At 48.6% G+C, this 17,499-nt stretch overlaps 1 protein-coding gene across 5 annotated transcripts in view; it reads right to left on the bottom strand.

The window, feature by feature from the left end:
• Nucleotides 1-17,499, bottom strand: part of HIVEP3 (HIVEP zinc finger 3) — a 435,628-nt gene that overhangs the window by 149,910 nt on the left and 268,219 nt on the right. For all 5 annotated transcript variants that reach the window (XM_019737161.3, XM_019737160.3, XM_019737156.3 and 2 more), the window contains exon 3: nt 11,113-11,193. The gene's annotated coding sequence lies outside the window, so the exon portion shown is untranslated. The remainder of the gene's footprint in view (nt 1-11,112; nt 11,194-17,499) is intronic.

Genomic DNA, 17,499 nt, shown 5'->3' on the forward strand with positions numbered 1-17,499 from the left:
TTCTTAGCCTTTCCCACTGGGGTGGAGGTTTTCAGAAGCCACAGAAACAACACCCAGTTCATGTTGGTCTTGCAGCCTTGTCAGCTCTCCCTCCCGATCCTGTGGTCACAGAGGCCCCTGGCCAGACAGCTCAGCCCTCCAGAGCCTTCCAGAGCCTTGGCAGCCTTCAACAACAGCCAAGCTACAATTCAATTGGCCTAGATCTTTGGCGGGGCTCAGAATCTTAGGTATTTCCATTGTGTGTTTTTTTTTCATTTATTCATCCAACACACTTTTATTGATAGATAAAATGTGCGAGGAATGTGTTGAGTGCTGGGGATTCAAAGGTTTTTGAGACAAGTTCATTACAGAGGGTAGATGGACAGGTGGGTAGAGATAATAGCCATATGATTCAAAAATAGTGAGGGCATTCAGAGAAGGAGCCCTTGCTTCTTCCTGATGGCTTGAGAAAGAAGATGACTTTTTAGCCAAGCCTTGGGCAATGAGCAGAAGGCAAGTAAGCCTGAGGAGGCATGGCAGGCTCAAGGAGAGGGGGACGGATGCCCTGGTGGGAGGGAGGGTGTGCCTGTGAGCAGGTGAGAACGGAGGGGGAGCCAGACTGTGGGGGCCTGGTGTGCCGGGCTATCTCCACCTTCCCTGAGTCCTCAGGCTGGGCTGGGAAGGCCTCCCCTTCCATGAGCCCACAAGGCCTGTTGCACCCCAGCCCTGTCCTCAATCTAGATGGAAGTACCTTGGGGCAAGGGTCTCGTCAGGTTCTCCTGGGCATCTCTGCAACCCAGTGCCAGACTAGGCACTGAGCAGACACACACAGAATTTTGGTTGAAAACATGGATTCTGGAGCCAGACAGCCTGGGTTCAAATCCAGCCTCTGCCTCTTACTAGCTGTGAACTTGGGCAAGGTTTTTGACCTCTCTCTGCCTCAGTTTTCTCACCTGTAATGAGGACATTCATAGCATTTATCTCTTTGAGTGAGAAGTACATGAACTAATATATATAATGGCTTAGAAGTCAGTGTGGCACATAATAGACGATAAATTATTAGCTGTTTTTTTTTTTTTTTTTTTTATTATAATGAGTCTGGCTTTATCTTGACAACGGAATGCCCTTGGTGACAAGTTTTTCTTTCCAAAACAAAAAGAGCTTTATGGCTTTGACTGATTCTACTCATGTGTGTCTACTCTACAAAGCTCAGGTATGGTAAGTACAAGGAAGAACAGGGGGAGAATCACCTTAAATGCTGACCCTCAGATCACCATCCTTAATGCGGCCATCTTTTACGTACAGTCAGTTCTCATTATTCACGGATTCTGTATTTGCAAACTCACTCGCTAAAATTTATTTGTAAGCCCCAAATCAATGTTCATGGTGCTTCTGTGCTCGTTTGCAGACGTGAGCAGAGCGGCCTGAAAAATTTGAGCGGCCCAATGGGTATCCTCCCAGCTGAGGTCAAACAAGGGGCTGCTGCCTTCTTGTTTCAGCCGTCTTATGCAAACAAGGGTCCTTTTCGTAGTCCAGTTAGTGCCACGTCTTTGCATTTTTTGTGCTTTTTGTTGGTGATTTCACTGTGATGTGCCTTACAGACAAATTTGTGTGTGCGATAAGCTACCTTCAGGCATGAGTTACAGAGTTGTTGTTGGTCATGAGTTCCACGTTAATGAATCAACAACAATACATGTGAAATAAGTTATTTTTGACAGAAACACACGTGAAACATGGTTACGTACTAATTGGTTGACAAGAATGTTGTGCCCAGAGACTGGCAGGAACCTAATGCTGTATTTTCCTGTAGGAGCAATGGTTCGGTGTTCACTGATCCATCCAGTGTCTGTGGGATTTTATAGAGCGTAACTACAGTGAATAACAAGGATCAACTATACTTTTCTAGATACAGAGCTGTATACTTTTATGCAATTGGAACACACCTTCCACACTTTTCTGACACCTTTAAAAAAATTACACAATACGTCAAAGGTATCTTTCCATGCCCATAAATACAGGTCTCCAGATGACGGTATCTCGTGACCATTTCTTCCATCATTAACCAGTAGTTCCCTACTGATGGACGATTTGATTGTTTCCTATTATTTGCTATTATAAACAATACTATAATGAACATCCTTATTGGTAATAATCAAATAGCTAATATTTATTCAGTACTTACTATGGGACCAGCCCTTTGCTCTGAGTTTTCTAAATATTTCCTCATTTGACCTCACAAGCCTATGAAGTTGATATTATTATGCCCACTTTACAGATGAGGACTCTGATGCTTAGAGATGTTAAGTAACTTTTCCAGGGTCACACAGCTTAAAAACAACCCTTTGACCTCTGATCTGTCACTCATAACCAGTGAGCTCAGTTGCCTTCTTACACATATAATTCCGGCACTTTTGATTATTTCCTTAGAGTACCTGTTTAGAGGTAGACTGCTGAGTTAAGAGTATGCATATTTAAAAATGTTGGTGCATATTGTTAAATTCCCTTCCAGAACATGTGTATCAAGTCACAACCCACTAACAGTGCTCCAGTGTCCCTTGTCCCATTCCTCATCTCCCAACTATTCTCATTCTTTGAAATAGGCCCCCAAAGTACATCTTGATTCTTTAATGTGCATTCCTTGACTACTGGTGACCACCCTTTTCATATGCTTACTATGCCCTGTATTTCATCTTTTGCAAATTGTTCGTTCACATCCTCTGACCATTTTTCTACTGGTGATTTCTTTAGTTCATTTATGAGCTATTTTTGTTAGTGCTATTAACCCTTTACCCATCATAATATGTTGAAATACTTTTCTTAGTGTATCATCCTTTAACCTTAATTATTGTGTTTTTTGCCATGGGCTTTTAAATTTTCTCCCATGATTTCTGGATTTGGTTTTATACTTAAGGAGGCATTCTCCAACCCAATTTGATATACATATTCCCTCACTGTTTTTCTTCTAGTACCTTTACAGTTTCATGCTTTATCATTACCTAGGAATTTATTTCACTGCAAGGACTGAGGTATGGATCCAGTTTTCTTTTTCTTTCTTTTTTTCTTCTTCTACAAATAGCTAGCTGGCTGTCTTTATAACATCACCTGCCTTTTTGTCTCTAATTCTCACACTCACTTATCTCTACTTCTGGGCACTCTGTTCCAGTCCTTTGAGCCACAGGCCTTTACCAACACTGCATTTTTCTATGCTAGTCACTCATGCTTATTCTTCCAGATGTACTTTACAGTCATTTTATGAAAAAATTTTGTTGGGGTTTTATTTGGGATTTCATTTAATTTCTAGACTAATGCACAATACCTTTGTAAATTTATTCTTGGATATTTTATGCTTCTATTTCTTTTGAGAGGAGGGTCTTTTTCTTCTATGCTTTCTAACTGGCTTATTTTGGTGCTACCTTCTTTGTGGAACCTTTTCCAACGAACCCTGCAAGAAACGACCACTCTCCCCCCTAACGCCATGCCTTTCCCCTTATGTTGCTTCTTACTTTTTAACCCTGAATTACAATTATTGGTTAGATGATGGGCTCTTTGAAGGCAAGGTCCCTGCATGGCCTGTTTGTGCCACATCTGGTAGGTGGTCGAGGCCATGGAGATTTCTGTCGGATGAATGAGTAAATGAATGAACAAATGAATGAAAGATTTTTGTTTTCTTAGAAAGCTGAAAGTGAAGTGAAACGACTCTATATAAAACTTTACTTTTCCACAGGCTTTCAGTAGAAAACAAGAGGAGTTTTATTCCTCCTCCTTTAGGTCCTTGGCTAGACCTCCAACACATGCCAGAATCAGAGAAGTGGTCATGGCTAGACTAGTGCACCATGTGCAATGTGCCTCTGCACCTCCCCCCAGAGACCGCCACCTCACTGAGCCGGCTGGGCACTTCTCAGGGAGGCTCTGGAGGCTTTGTGAGCCCCCCAGAAGAAGAAACGCAGGCACTCACTGCGTACCTGCTGGTCACGGTGTGTCTGCTGGACTTTTTGAAAAGCCCTTTCTCTTAAGATGCAACAATGCTGAAAGGTTGGTATCACGAGTCCCCTTTTGCAGATGAGGAAACCGGCTCAGAGAGATGAGCCCCTCGCTAGTAAGTCGCAGGACTGGGGGGAGCTGAGGCTGTGGGACTCGAAAGGCCTTGCCTCTCCCATAATAATGCTCAGAGCACCAGAGTCTGGGAGGCTGAGAGGCCGTGGCTCAGAGAGGAGTCCTGTGCAGAATCGGAGAGACTAGGTCCTGCCGTCACTAAGCCCCGATGGTCCCTAGAGAACTTTCCTTCCCCCAGAGCAGCATGTGATGCCTGTAGTTTGTTCCAGAAGCACACTGGACTTGGGTCAAAGAGCTACTGTCCGGGCTGGGGACGTGTTACACAGGCAGTATTGTCACCATGGGACTGGAGAGGGGAGGGATGGGAGACGTGGAAGATGTGACATGTGGGGAGAGGGTTGGTCTCCAGCACACATCTGGGGACGCTCTTCCGTTTTCCTCCTCCCAGCCTGTCCAGGGTCAGTGTTTCTTGACATGGCCTTGCAGGCCCCTCCTGACACTCCAGTCAAGAAGCCACTTCCTTAGTGGGCTGGCAGCTGCTGGGTAGGCCTGGGCTTATTTCTAAGCCTGGATTAATGCTCCAGGTTCTTATGAAGAGCCGTAGGTTGGGCGCCAATACGTTTATTAGTCTTGATACTGTGTCTGGCCCAGCGTAGTCCCCAGAGACCTGGAGATGAGCAGCCTACGCGTCTCCTGCCTTGTGGAGCTCCGTTCTGGTCAAGAAGCAGATCTTAAGGAAACACTGTCCACCCTACCTAAGGGCTGGGGAAGCCCAGGCTGGGGCAGGTGGTGTGGGTGTGGTCCAGCAGGTGGCAAGCTGTGGAAGTTGGATGTCAGGCTAAGGCATGGGGGCTCATCCTGTGGGCAAAGAGAGACTTCCTGCATTTGAAGCAAGAGTCGCCTATCAACAGATTTGTGCTTTAGAAACAGAATGACCAGGTGTATTTATTTTCAATAAATAGGTATGATTTTTAAAGTGAAAATGAAAGTATCTCCATTTTGTTAAAACAATAGCAAACATAAGGAAACACAGAACAGATGACTATGAGCCTGGCTGACCTGCTTACCTATATGGTGCTGATGAATAGAAAGAGCCCTGGCCCTGGAGTGAGAGAGACCCTTGCTCACGTTCAAGACCCTGCCACTGACTTGCTGGACGACGTTAGCAAATTGCTTCCCCATTTCAACCTCAGTTCCCTTGCCTGTAAGATGGGAATACTGTCACCCAATACACAGGGTTGTCATTAGGACAAGAAGGCATGTCAGAGGAAACTGTACACATTGGACAAAGGTAAAATGCTAAGGTGAGGCTCCAGAAGGCTCCATGTACACAGCTGGGCATATTTCAGACACCTAGCTGCCCTGTTGTAAACGTACCACCCAGCAATTTCTCGGGAAGTCTCTCTCAGCTGTTCCAGCTCAAATCAAAGCCTGTCCTGTAAAAACATGGCCCCGTCCGGAGAAGCAATTGCCCATGTGTTTGGTGGGCCACCTGCCCGCCACGTCCAGCCTGCTGGGCCATGAACATCAACAACGGCCCCTTCCTGGTGGGAGAAGGAACAGGGAGCCGGCTTGTTCTCCGAGAGCAGAGGACTGGCCGGCGACGAGGAACATTTTAAGGTGGGACGCTTCTTCCTGCACCTTTGGCAGCTGTCTACATAAGGCGTCCATTATATGCCGGCCCCAAGGCCAGCAGGCCTGAGCGGCTAAACTAAAATTAGTGTAAAATGTGCACCCGCCAGAGACACGGAACATCCGAAGGTCAGATGCCTCCAGCCAGCCGTCCAGGCGGGCGGGAGTCGGGGGGTGGGGGTGGGGGTGGGTACAGAACAGCTGTGGCAGCAGCTGCCTCCTGATTCTCTCGGCTCAGGGATGACGGCCCTGCCCAGAGACCTGGTTCAACAGCTCAACTTGAGTTAAAAAAATAGAAGGCAGAGTAGAATCCCAGCTACAGTTTTTAAAAAATCTGTGTATGTGCGTAGAAAAAAGGTGGGAGAGAATTTCACTATCTGAGAGGCGATCTCATTCTCAAATGTGGAATTGTGGGTGAATTTTTTTCTTTTCCTGTACTTTCCAAAATTTTCTCAATAAATATGTATTACTTTTGTAATTAGAAGGAAACACAATAAAAGATGCTGTCAATTGTATGTTTCTATTGAACATAATTTAATATACATTTTAAATGTATAAAAATGATTAAATTGTAAATGCTCACAGGCATATGGCATATACGTGTGTGTAAATATATTTATATATCTAGTCCACTGGTGTTGGCAGCTTTGAATCCTAAAGTGTCGCGACCGGCTGGCATTAAAGATCAACATTCTCCAACTCTTCATTTGGTGGAGAAAACTGAGGCCCCAGAAGCAAAGCAGGAAGCTGAGAACCAACTTTTCACTGAGCCTAGCCCTATGCTGGAGCTTCCCCAAATTTTAGCCACTGTAATTCTGTAGTTGTTTGTATGTTGTTTGTATGTCGTTGTTGTTATGTATCCACTTTATGGAGATGGAAACTGAGGTACCGAGAAATGAACTGATTCACCCAAGGGCACCCGCTAGGAAGCCACAGAGCTAACTCCCAGCCTCAGTTTTCCATCCCCAGCCTACTGAGCATGAAGGAAGGAAGTGTCTTTGAAAAACACCTGCTCCCTGAAGTCTCAAACACTCAGAAAGTCATTCCTCACAAGCAACTTTTGAATTGTCTTTCCTGAGCCCCTTGTGGGCGGTGCATGCCTTCCCTGTCTCTGGAGGGCTTGTGTCTTGCTGCCAGATCAGCCCCCCGGGAGCCTCTGAGGGTGACAAATAGTGATATGGGGACAAAAAGGGCACAGCACCTTCCTTTTCCCGATGTAGGACAGGGCAGGTGGGAAAAGCTTGCTAGGGAAGGCAGGCAGGTGTCAGCCTTCAGGATAAGGAGGGTTGGCCAGAGAGGCTGCCATTCAAAGTCTCCCTTATCTGGTCCCCTCCAGCCTTCCAGTGCCCCAGACCTGCAGTGCCTCAAGGCCACCCCAGGTGCTCGGACCTGAGGCCTTTGATGCAGCTGCAACCTCTGTCTGCAGTACCTGTCCCTACCCCCATGTTCCGCCCCAACTCTTTCAAGGTCCAATTCATCCATGCATTCTTGTTAGTGAACACATTTTTATTGAGTGCCTACTATGTGCTAGAGCAAGACTGACCTAGTCCCAACCCTGTCTGTGCCTCTAGTTCTTAGAAAGGGCTTAGTGCTTAGGCTACATGGGTCATTCAAACGTGGACTCTGAGTCCAGATTGCCTGGGTTCAACCTGGCTAAGCGGTGTATGCTCAGGACAATTACTCAGCCTCTCGGTGCATCAGTCCTCCTCATCTTTAAAAGAGGGTGATAATAGCACCTGCTTCACAGAGTTGTTGTGCAGGTGGAGTGAAAATGCATATAAAGCTCTTAGAACAATGCCTGGCATGTCTAAGTCCTTGATAACCACGACTTATTATAATCCTTATTATTACTGTGTGGCTGAGATTCCCTCCTCATGATACCCCCGCTCCTAACCTCTGGCCGCCCCCTCCTTTATGGTTCTGTAGCACTTTGAATGCCCCTCCCATTAGAGAATCAATAGTTATACAGTCTGGGCATGTAAGGGGCCGTCCCCCTCCCTCTGTGTACCTGAGGCAGGGACCAATTTTTAGTCATCTCTCTCTCTGCCCCAGCACAAACACAGCAATGATGTCACCAGGATGAATTCAGAGTTTGCAGGTAACCCATGCCCTCGATTCCAACCAAGGAAAGCCTCAGAAGCTCCTCACTGCACATCTGGCCTTATCACAGAGCTCGCTGATGTTCCTTTGAAGCCTGCCCCAAGCTGGCAAAGGGACTGGGCACTAGGCTCCCTTGAATACTTCTCTGTGACGGAAGCTCTGCCAGGCAGGCCATTATAAACACCAACACCGATGCCCCACCACACCAGGATGTTTCCCATGCTCACGCCTCCGCACGTGTTAGTCCCTCTGCCTAGAATACCCCCACTCCCTTCCTGCCGTCCTCCTGTGCTGACAAAACCCCATAGATCCTTCCAGTGCCAACTCACCCACCCCGCCAACACTCTTTTGTATTACAGTCCCCTACAGAATGTATGGCTCCCTCTCTTCTCTGCTTCTCTTGTGTCTTGTATGTGCTTCTGCTGCTACTCGTTCTCACAGTACATTGCTATTTATTTGTTTACATGTCCCTTCTCTAGAAGGGACCATCTCATTCCTATCTGGGCCCCCAGTGTACACTAGTGCCTGGAACAGAGGGGTTTCAAGGAAGTTCTGCTGAATGAACTTTTTAAAGGAAAGTCAACAGGGCTGCCTTCCTGCTAAGGCACACGTGCTGACTGTTCATGCCACCTTTTGAACCAAAACACTCACAGGCCTTTCTCGGCCACCACTGCCCTCACTGGCCACCTGCTCCAACACAGGGATGGGAGTTGATGGAGGAGCGTGGAATGTAAGTGCTGACCGCCTGGCGGGCACTGAGCCGGCTTTTCACATGAGCTCTGGCATTTGATTCTGGAACCACCTGAAGAAGTAGGTAGTTTAGAGGTGAAGACCCGGAGGCTCAGACCAGTTACACTGGTCCCCAAGGGATGACAGGGCAGCACTGGAGTCCAGCTCTCTTGGGCCTCAGAACCTACTTTTTCTACCGGGATGACAGATGTGAAAGTATTTTGAGTTCTGCCAAGCGGAGAGACTGCAAAACTATAAAATTGCGAAGTATTACCCACCACACAGAAAAACCCCAGAGCAGGAGGCACCTTGTTATTATCTAGGAGAGAGAAGAGCACCTAATAACAGAATAGACTCCTTAAAGGTTGCTGCCCTGGGGGAGACAGCATGCGGTCCTTCATGGACATGGAGGAGAGCTGGGTGAGGTGGGCAGAGGGGCTCTGATGGCGAGCCGAGCAGGCCGCTACTGAAGGGGCCACAGCTTAGGACAGGAGCGCCTGTGATTCTCTGCATCCGGAGACTCTGGGCCACAGACACCCCAGCAAGGGGCGTCCTGCCCTGGACCTCCAGATATCCTGGTTTAGTAGCTTCTAACATGAGCGCCTCTTCTTAGTCCTCGGCCTCTAGCCTGCGTACCACAGAGCTGACTATCTCCCTTCCTTGAGCACATAGAGCCCAATCTGGGCTCCTGGGCATGACAGTCAAAGGCCTGCCCACTTCTCCCAGCCTCGCCTCCGCACACTCCTCTGTGCCTATGTCCCAGCCACTCCCCTTTTGCACCTGCTTCCTTCTCATCCTAGAATGACTTTCTTCCTTTGTTTTTAACCTGGTGAACTACTCATCCTTCAAAGCCCAGTTTAAGTATCATCTTAAAACGGTCTTCCCTGAACCACCACCACAACCAAACCCAAACAGAACAGAGTTCCCCTGCCTTCCCGTGTTTCCTGCACTGTGGCCTATTTGCATGTCATCTCCTCCACTGAATGGGACGCTTCTCGAGGGCAATGACATACTTCATTTGTCTCTGCCTCAGTGCCCAGCACAGAGGATACAGCACAGCAGGCAACAAACACGTCCAGATGACCAGGCCCTACCTCAGTTTCCCTACCTCGCATCTCACTCCCAGGTACTCCCACAGCTCACTCTGTAAATGGCCAAATGCCCCTGCCTCCAAGGAATTCGGTGTGTTGGGGAGACAACGTGGAAGTGAATGAGTAAACCCAGGGAGGTGTGAGTGATGACAGAGGGATAAACTATGTGGCAGGTACTATGAACAAGGCCAGCTGGGTGGTCAGCAGAGGATCCCACTGGTTTGGATAGGAGGACAGTGGAGGGGCCATGGGCAAAAGCAAGGAGAGGTGCTGCTCCATTCAGGGACCTTCATAGGGCTGGGGGTCAGGGTTGTGTAGTGGGGAGCTGGAGGTGAGGGACATGGGGCTGGTGAGGGCCTGGGCCAGGCCATAGAGGACCCCTCCAGGTCATCTCAGCTGCTTTTAGCTCCTTCCTAGTCCCCAGCCCCTCAAGTTCCCAGTATGTTTTGCAGCTGAGCCAACCAGTTCTCCTGCCTGAGGAAGCAGGTACAGGCTGACACTCACCTGCCCATCCTCAAACCACCTTGAGGCAGCCACCAGGCCTGGCTAGACTCAGGCAGGGGCCTGGAAGCAGGGTGTTGACTTCCTGCTGCCATAAATCCTGGCATGTGTCACCTAAGCCTTCTTCAAGACGGGGTGGCACAGCGGTGGGGCAGCCTCCAGTCTGTCAGACAGCAAAAGGGCCTCTGCCTGCCCTCTGGTCCTCGTCTCCTAGACAGTTCTCCCAGCCTGACCTGAAGACCTGCCCATGAGCTTTGGCTCTGCACTCACGCCTGCTTTAATGGGGGCCTCACGGTTAGTTTCACCTGGTCTCCTGCCCTGCATTGCCCCTCACTCAGTGTGAGCTTCATACCCACATTCTGCTGAGGGCCTGCCCAGCTGTCAGTGCATGAGCAGCCTTTGCAACTGGGTACTGGCAGCCTACAGTGTCCGTGATGTGCTGCCCAGCCATGAGAGGGCAGGTGTGGGGCTGGTGACAAGCCCCTGAATGTACACGTGCACACACACTGTGCACACACAAAGCCCATCCCCAACTCCCTGTGGACGTGAGCTCCATGAGCAATCAAACAGAAGATGAGTCCTAGGAAAGTGGCAGACAGCTGGTGCGCCCACCAACCCTTCCCTACCCCATGGCTTTGGCAGGAACAGCTGGCTTGAGGCCTGCCCAGTTCAGAGTTCCACCCCCTCACTTTTCAAACAGGGAAACAGAGACACAGAAAGGGAGGGACTTGCTTGACATTTTTCTGAGCAGTAAAGGCAGAGTAGGGTCAGACCCAGATCCCTGGCTTCTATCCCAGGGCGCATGCCTATCACCATATGCTGCTTTTGCAGAAATGCCAGCTGAAGGACTCGGGACATTTGGCAGGATTTTCCTGAAGTCTCAGTAGAGTATGGGGCTCCATTCTTCTCCCAAGGCCGAAGTCACCCCCCACCTGCCTACTGGCCACAAACATGGCCCACTGGCCTTTGGGCTGTGCTGACATTACTCTATGTCCTGTGGTGTGAGGGACAGAATGGGGGAGCTTACCTGCCAAAAGCTAGCTGTGGTCTCATGGTCGAGATGTGTCAGAGATTTCTAAGAGCTTGGAGGACTGTATTGGAGGGAGACCTGTGGGAAGTAGAGAAAGTGAGAATATTATCCACCATCTGTCAACTTTCACTTGAGTTTGAAAAATGCATCCAAAAGTGATGGCCACAGCCTTGGTGAGAACGGCCTCATAGCCAAGCCCCACTACCACCTCTTCTACAACACGGTCATCTCAGGGTCAAGGTCTGCCCCCCGCCCCCCGAGATGCAGCCATTGCCTCATCACGCCCCTCAGAGCTGAAAGTCCTGAACCCCCGCCATTCTATTTCTGCTCTCAGGATGAGAAACTCACTTTCAAGCACTCCTCGATGCTCCCTGAGCACCATTCGTCATAATTCACTCACTCTTTCTTTCATTATCCATTCATTCATGCAAGCATTCAATAGCCATTTGGGAAAGCTATTAGATGTTAGTGTCAGGTCTTATGGAGATAAAGTCACTGAGAGTGACAGTTCAGCTCTAGGAAGAAAGTCACTTGTAGAGCCAGGACAAATGCCACAGGCTCCCAACACCCAGCCTGGTGCGTTTCCTCTCTCCTCCGAGTGATCTCTGTGCCAGACACTGGGCAGTGTTTTGTGTATACACCGTGCAGGATGCTTCCCACCACTTTCAGCACAAGGACTCCTTTTTGTATGAAAATATTTCTCAAAACTCCTCCTGATGGTAACTGTACACTTAGTATCTTTTCATTAGGAAAATAAGCAATAATACAAGAGCCAATGAACATAATGCTTTACAATTAACTTGTATTTTAGTAATCACAGTACCACCACATATATTTAAGTAATGGTTACACATACTCATTTGAGACATGTTATTTATGTCTTCTGGGCTTAAGGCTTTGACCCCCTAGGATTCATTCATTCACTATTCATTCAGTATGTATTTATGGAGCACCTCCCTCTGAGATGCCCAGCCCCATGACCCACAGGTTAGGGACCCTGATACAAGAAGGAGTGGTGGCTCTACAGTGAGGCACGCTTAAGCTCACGCTCAGCTCAGGCTGGCTGTGTGCCCTTGGGCAGGCCACTTGCCCTTCTCCAGCTCAGTGTCCTCATGAGTAAAGTGGAGATGATTATCCTGACATTGGAAAGTTAAGAGGATAAAACAAGATAGTAGAAAGCACCCAGGTCAGGGTCTGGCATAAAGCAGAAGCTCAACAAATGGACGCCAGAGGATTATCATCATCGTCACCATCATTCTCTTCAGCATCTCTGCCATTATCACAACCACCACCATTAACATCATGAATATTGTCATTGTGGCTACCAACAGCAGCAACAGCACTGTCACCAACACCATCATCATCACTACGTCTACCGTCCTCATCATAATATTATTGTCACTACCAACAATAGCAGCAGCACCATCACCATCATCAACACTAACAACACCACGGCCACCTCCACCATCATCATCATAAATACCATCATTGTTACCATCAACATCATCATCAGCATCATCAGCATTATCATAACCATGATACCACCACCACCACCATCATTGTTACCATCAACATCATCATCAGCATCATCAGCATTATCATGACCATGATACCACCACCACCACCATCATCAGGAATTCCGTTATTGCTACCATCAGTATCATCACTGTCATCCTCAGCAGCATTACCATCACCATGACCACTACCACTGATGTCTTCATAAGTATCATCATTGTTACCATCAACATCATCATTATTATCAACATTATCATCACCATCATCAGCGTTATCACCACCATAACCACTACCACCATCATCATAAATATCATCGTTACCATCAACAGTAGCACCATCACCATCACCGTCACCACTACCACTACCACCACCATCATCCTGCTTCCTTCTCTTCCTGAACCTCAAGAAGCCTGTCTTTGCCCCTCTAGCAGAACAACTCTACCTTATAATAGAGTTATTAGGTTGGTGCAAAAGTAATTGCGGTTTAAAACGTTAAAAATTGCAAAAACCGCAATTACTTTTGCACCAACCTAATATTTGTATTCATATCTTGTTTCTCAGGTTCATGCTCACCTCTATCACTTCAGAGTTGTCTGAACTTGGGTAAGTTACTTAACCCACCTGAATCTGTTTCCTCATATGTAAAATTGGACAGTAGTTTTAATAATTCATGAAATTGTTGTAGTGATTAAACAAAGTATGTATATAAGAACTCAACACAACATCTGGCCTCTGGTCCATTGCCAGGATGAGGGCATTGGTGAGAGCCACAGGAAGGATGCCTGTGCCCACATAAGGCAGAGACATGTCCCTTACAAGCCACAACTATAAGGGAAAAGAGAAGGTTTCATTGTGTAAATGAAAAAATACAACTCATGATTGTGCTTTCATGGGGAGCCTTGGGGGGGTAAGGAAGGGCTTGACATCTCTGGGATGGCAGTTCTGGAGTAGTCTGAAGGCTCTCACAGGTGGTAGGCTGAAGCCCAAAGTGAGGAGAGTTTCTGGTGGGTGGAAAGCCTAGAGGGCAAATACATGAACTAAGGCCACGTCTCATTCCTGTTCCAAGTAAAAACAAGATGCCCGTTAGCAGTGGGGCGCAGGACCGTAGAGAGAGCCGATGGGGAAGGGGCTCTGGATCACATTTGAATCCCGACCAGCTACTTATTAGCTGTGACCATGGGAAAGTCATTGACTCTTTCCAAGCCTCAGTTTCCTCATCTGTAGAAAAGGAAAACGATAGGCTTACGACAGGGTGGTGGGAGGATTAAATGACATGCCGTAGGCCAAGTGCACGGTACCTTACCTGCCCCAAAAGCAGGTGTTCAATAATAGTTTCTTATTTGCAGACCTAGCCCAGCCTGAAACCTACCCAGGGGTATGGTAAGCTTTCATCTCGAAGGTTTTGTCTTCATCTTCACTTTCGTCTTAAAGAAAAACTCAGGATTGTTCCAGGGCTGTCACCAGTTTCCTGTGATTGGTGAACAGAAGATGTACTGATCGAATTTCTAGAGCAACTGGGAGAAGCCAGGTGGGACGACCTGCCGAATGAGTGGCTCAGGGAGGCGTTAGAAGGACTTGACAGAATCCTCCACCTGTCACAGTGACATCAGAAGGGGTCGCTTTGTGGAGACTTGATGGAGAATGCTGATGTGTCCCCGGCACCAAGCAGCCATTTCCACGGTAATGGTTGGGCTTTTCTTACCTCCCTGTGAGGGACGTGTATCACACCGTCTCTGCTGTGTCTTTGGATCAGGCATGGGCTACCATGCGCAGTGTGCATTTGCTGGTTTGGGGCCACTTGGCAACACTTCTCCCTACTTCTGCAACAGCACCCTGATTTCATTTTGGGGAATTAGCTCTCCTGGGCTTGGTGGACAGTAAATCAAGGCTCCCTGCTTTCCTGCAGCCAAGAGGATGCTGAGCTGGGCATATTAAATGCTGTCTTCCAGGTCCTGAATCTTCCATATATGTGGCCATGACAGGACTGTCCCTGATTAGTTCCTGCTTTCTGCTCCCCTGGGGTAGCAGAGGCACTGGGTGAGGGGCTGGATCCTTTTCTGAGCCTGTTTTCCAGCCTTCCAGTCAATTCCGTGAGATTTTATTATCCTTTCAGCCTAATCCGCTTTTGCTTAAGTTGTCTAAAGTCAGCTCCCGTTGCTTACATGAAAAAGCCCAGATGGGTGCACAGAGGGAAAAGTCAAAATGGCTTCCTTTGGTACAAAGGTCTGTGACCAGGTGCTCTGGCACCAAATACAAACAGGAAAAGTTCAAGTTAAATATTAGGAGCTACTCAGTAAAGGTTTTCCTGCTGTTTCTTCCCTGCTGGTAGAGGCCTGCTTTTTTGGGGGACAGACCTTCTGCAGACCCAGGGAGCCAACCATTATTAGTCCAATTCAGCACTAGTGGTTTCATTCTACTTTCCAGTGACTCCTTTGGGTGTTGGGTACGTGACTCAATTCTGGCTAATGGGACCTATTACTCTCATTTTACATCTAAGGGAAGTCTTGGAGTTTCTGGGAAAGAACTTCTTTGCTAATAAAAAAAATTGAGAGACAATGTTCCTCTTGTGTACCACCCACCATCATGTCTACAAATGGCCCTTGGGACCATCTTATGACCTTGGGTGAGATAACGCTGACTCGGTGGTTAGGTTGGCAGAGAGAGGAAGCTGGAAAGAGTGGATTCTTGACATCACTGGGCTGCTGAGTCATTCAGCTTTGGACCTGCCCTCCCCACCAGGCTCCTGGAGTTCATCAACCCCTGTCGTTTAAGCCACTTGTACTCAGGTTTCTGTTACCTGCAGCCCAAATCATTGTAACACCCAGCCTGAGCTTCAGACCTGGGAATGCATACCCCAACAGCAGGCTGGCACTGCAGCATCACAGGCCAGTGGTAGGAAGGGGGTTGGAGAAGGGAGCCTCCAGAGGTTGGGGCAAGCTTGTGATGGGTCCAAGCAGAGCCACTCATGGGTGGGACAGAGGCAGCCTCTAACACTGGCAATCTCTTAAGCTAGAAGAATGTCAGCATCATTTCCTGGCAATCTTCCGTGTTTAAAGCAAGAACCCAGCTAGCACCTGGAGGGCATGGGGAACAGAATCTAGCCCAAAGAGGAGTTTAGGTGGAATGCTAATAGCTAGTCAGAGTTCTCAGGGTCTGGAGTTCATGTGTGGCTCTGACTCTTGCAGAAAACTGGAGTCCATAGCAGGGAAACAGGGACAGAAAGGAGCAAACCCAGTTCTGTAGAGTTCCCAACATAGCAGGGTTTAGGGAAGGCTGCAGCTCAGTAGGCGCCCCACCACAAGCCCCCATAGGAATGCCAGGTACAGAGTTCAGGACAACTGGGCCAATTCCAGGCCCTGCCAGCCCTCTGGCCACTGACGAGATTTGGACCACTTTGGCTCAGGTGTTTGGCTGGTCCACTGGAGGGACGATGCCTACAGCAGAGTTGGGAAGTCAGGAACCAGCAGAGGCTATGTCAGGAAGCATTTTCCATCAGGAGCTGAAACATCTCTGGGGAGATTTCCAGTTTATGCCAATCTGAGTCCAATGATGTGCAAGCCACCCAGCGCCTCCCAGAGACAGCCCTGCTCAAGTCCCAGGGGACAGTAGTTGGACCTGTGCTCCTCCCTCCAGTGTGTTCTTCGTGCATCAGCCAGGGGATCCGGTGCTTCTTTGTGCTGTATTCTCACCTGCACACTCTGCCTCTTCAGAGCGTCCACCTCCCCTTTCCTAACACTGAACAGACCCCAGAAATAGTCTGTAGGGGTCATTTTCAGGGTCGGAAAGATCCCAAGGTCATCCACCTAATGTACCAACCTCCTGTGACAAAAAGGGAAACAAGCACAGACAAGCAGGGGAGCGCTCTCAACTTGCTGTGTGACTCTGGGCGGTCACATCACCTCCAGGGTCGTGCCCGCTCTGACATCCCATGGCCCTGCTTCCAAAGGACCAACACGTGTGAAACAGTAAATGAATTCTCCACAGCCACATGAAATGGCTCTAACTTTAAGCCCAGAATGGCTCTAACTTTAAGTCTGACTCTCCTCCCTCTCCTCTCTCCTCTTCCAGCAACTGGGTCCCCTACGCACACCTGTAAGTCCAGTCCTACTGCTTGTTTTCAAACTACTCCTCCCTCTTATAATGTGCAGCATTGTGGTGATATGGTGGTGGCCACTAGTGGCTTCCGAAGCAGGTGCTCGTCTGGGAATTTTGCATAGATTACCTCATCGAATCCTAAAGAGGGCCGTATCAGGCAGTTACCATTGTTACTCCCACTTTACAGATGAGAGAGCTGAAGGCCAGCTTACAAAGGTCACTAGCAGGTAAGAGGTGGTGCCTGGATGTCCCCCTGACAGCCCCATGTCAGCTGTTTCTCTGCACTCTGCTCTGCTGTGGGCCTGGACTGCATTCCTCCCACTGCCACCGCCCTGGGCTGGCCTTGAGCACCGGCTCTGCCCTGTGGGCATGGAGGGTCTCACGTCCCAGGCCTCTCTCACTCCCAGCACTTCAGGTTTCTGTCATGTCCTTCAGAGAAGACACAAGATTTGACAGGACCTGGAAGAACAGGCACAGAGTGTAGGAAGGCCAAGAAGAGGCCAGAAATCACATCTGGCTATTTGCACATAGACCCATGACAGCATCCATGAGTGTGGCTCCCTCACTCACTCGCTCACTGTCAGTTCCTGGGCTTATGGTTTCGGGGCTGATGGCAGCCGAGCATCCCCCGCCTCCAGGGGAAGCTGAGTGGTGCAGTGAAACAGCTTGACAGTCCTGTGTTCAGGCCCTTAGAAGCTCTGTGAGCCTGAGGCAGATCCATGGGCAGGGTGGCCTCTTACAGCCTCCAGCCCTCTGGCTGTGAAATGGGGCTAA

This window comes from Rhinolophus sinicus, chromosome 14, assembly GCF_057876585.1.
Source record: "Rhinolophus sinicus isolate RSI-liver-muscle chromosome 14, RSI-T2T, whole genome shotgun sequence".
Classification (NCBI taxonomy): domain Eukaryota; kingdom Metazoa; phylum Chordata; class Mammalia; order Chiroptera; family Rhinolophidae; genus Rhinolophus; species Rhinolophus sinicus.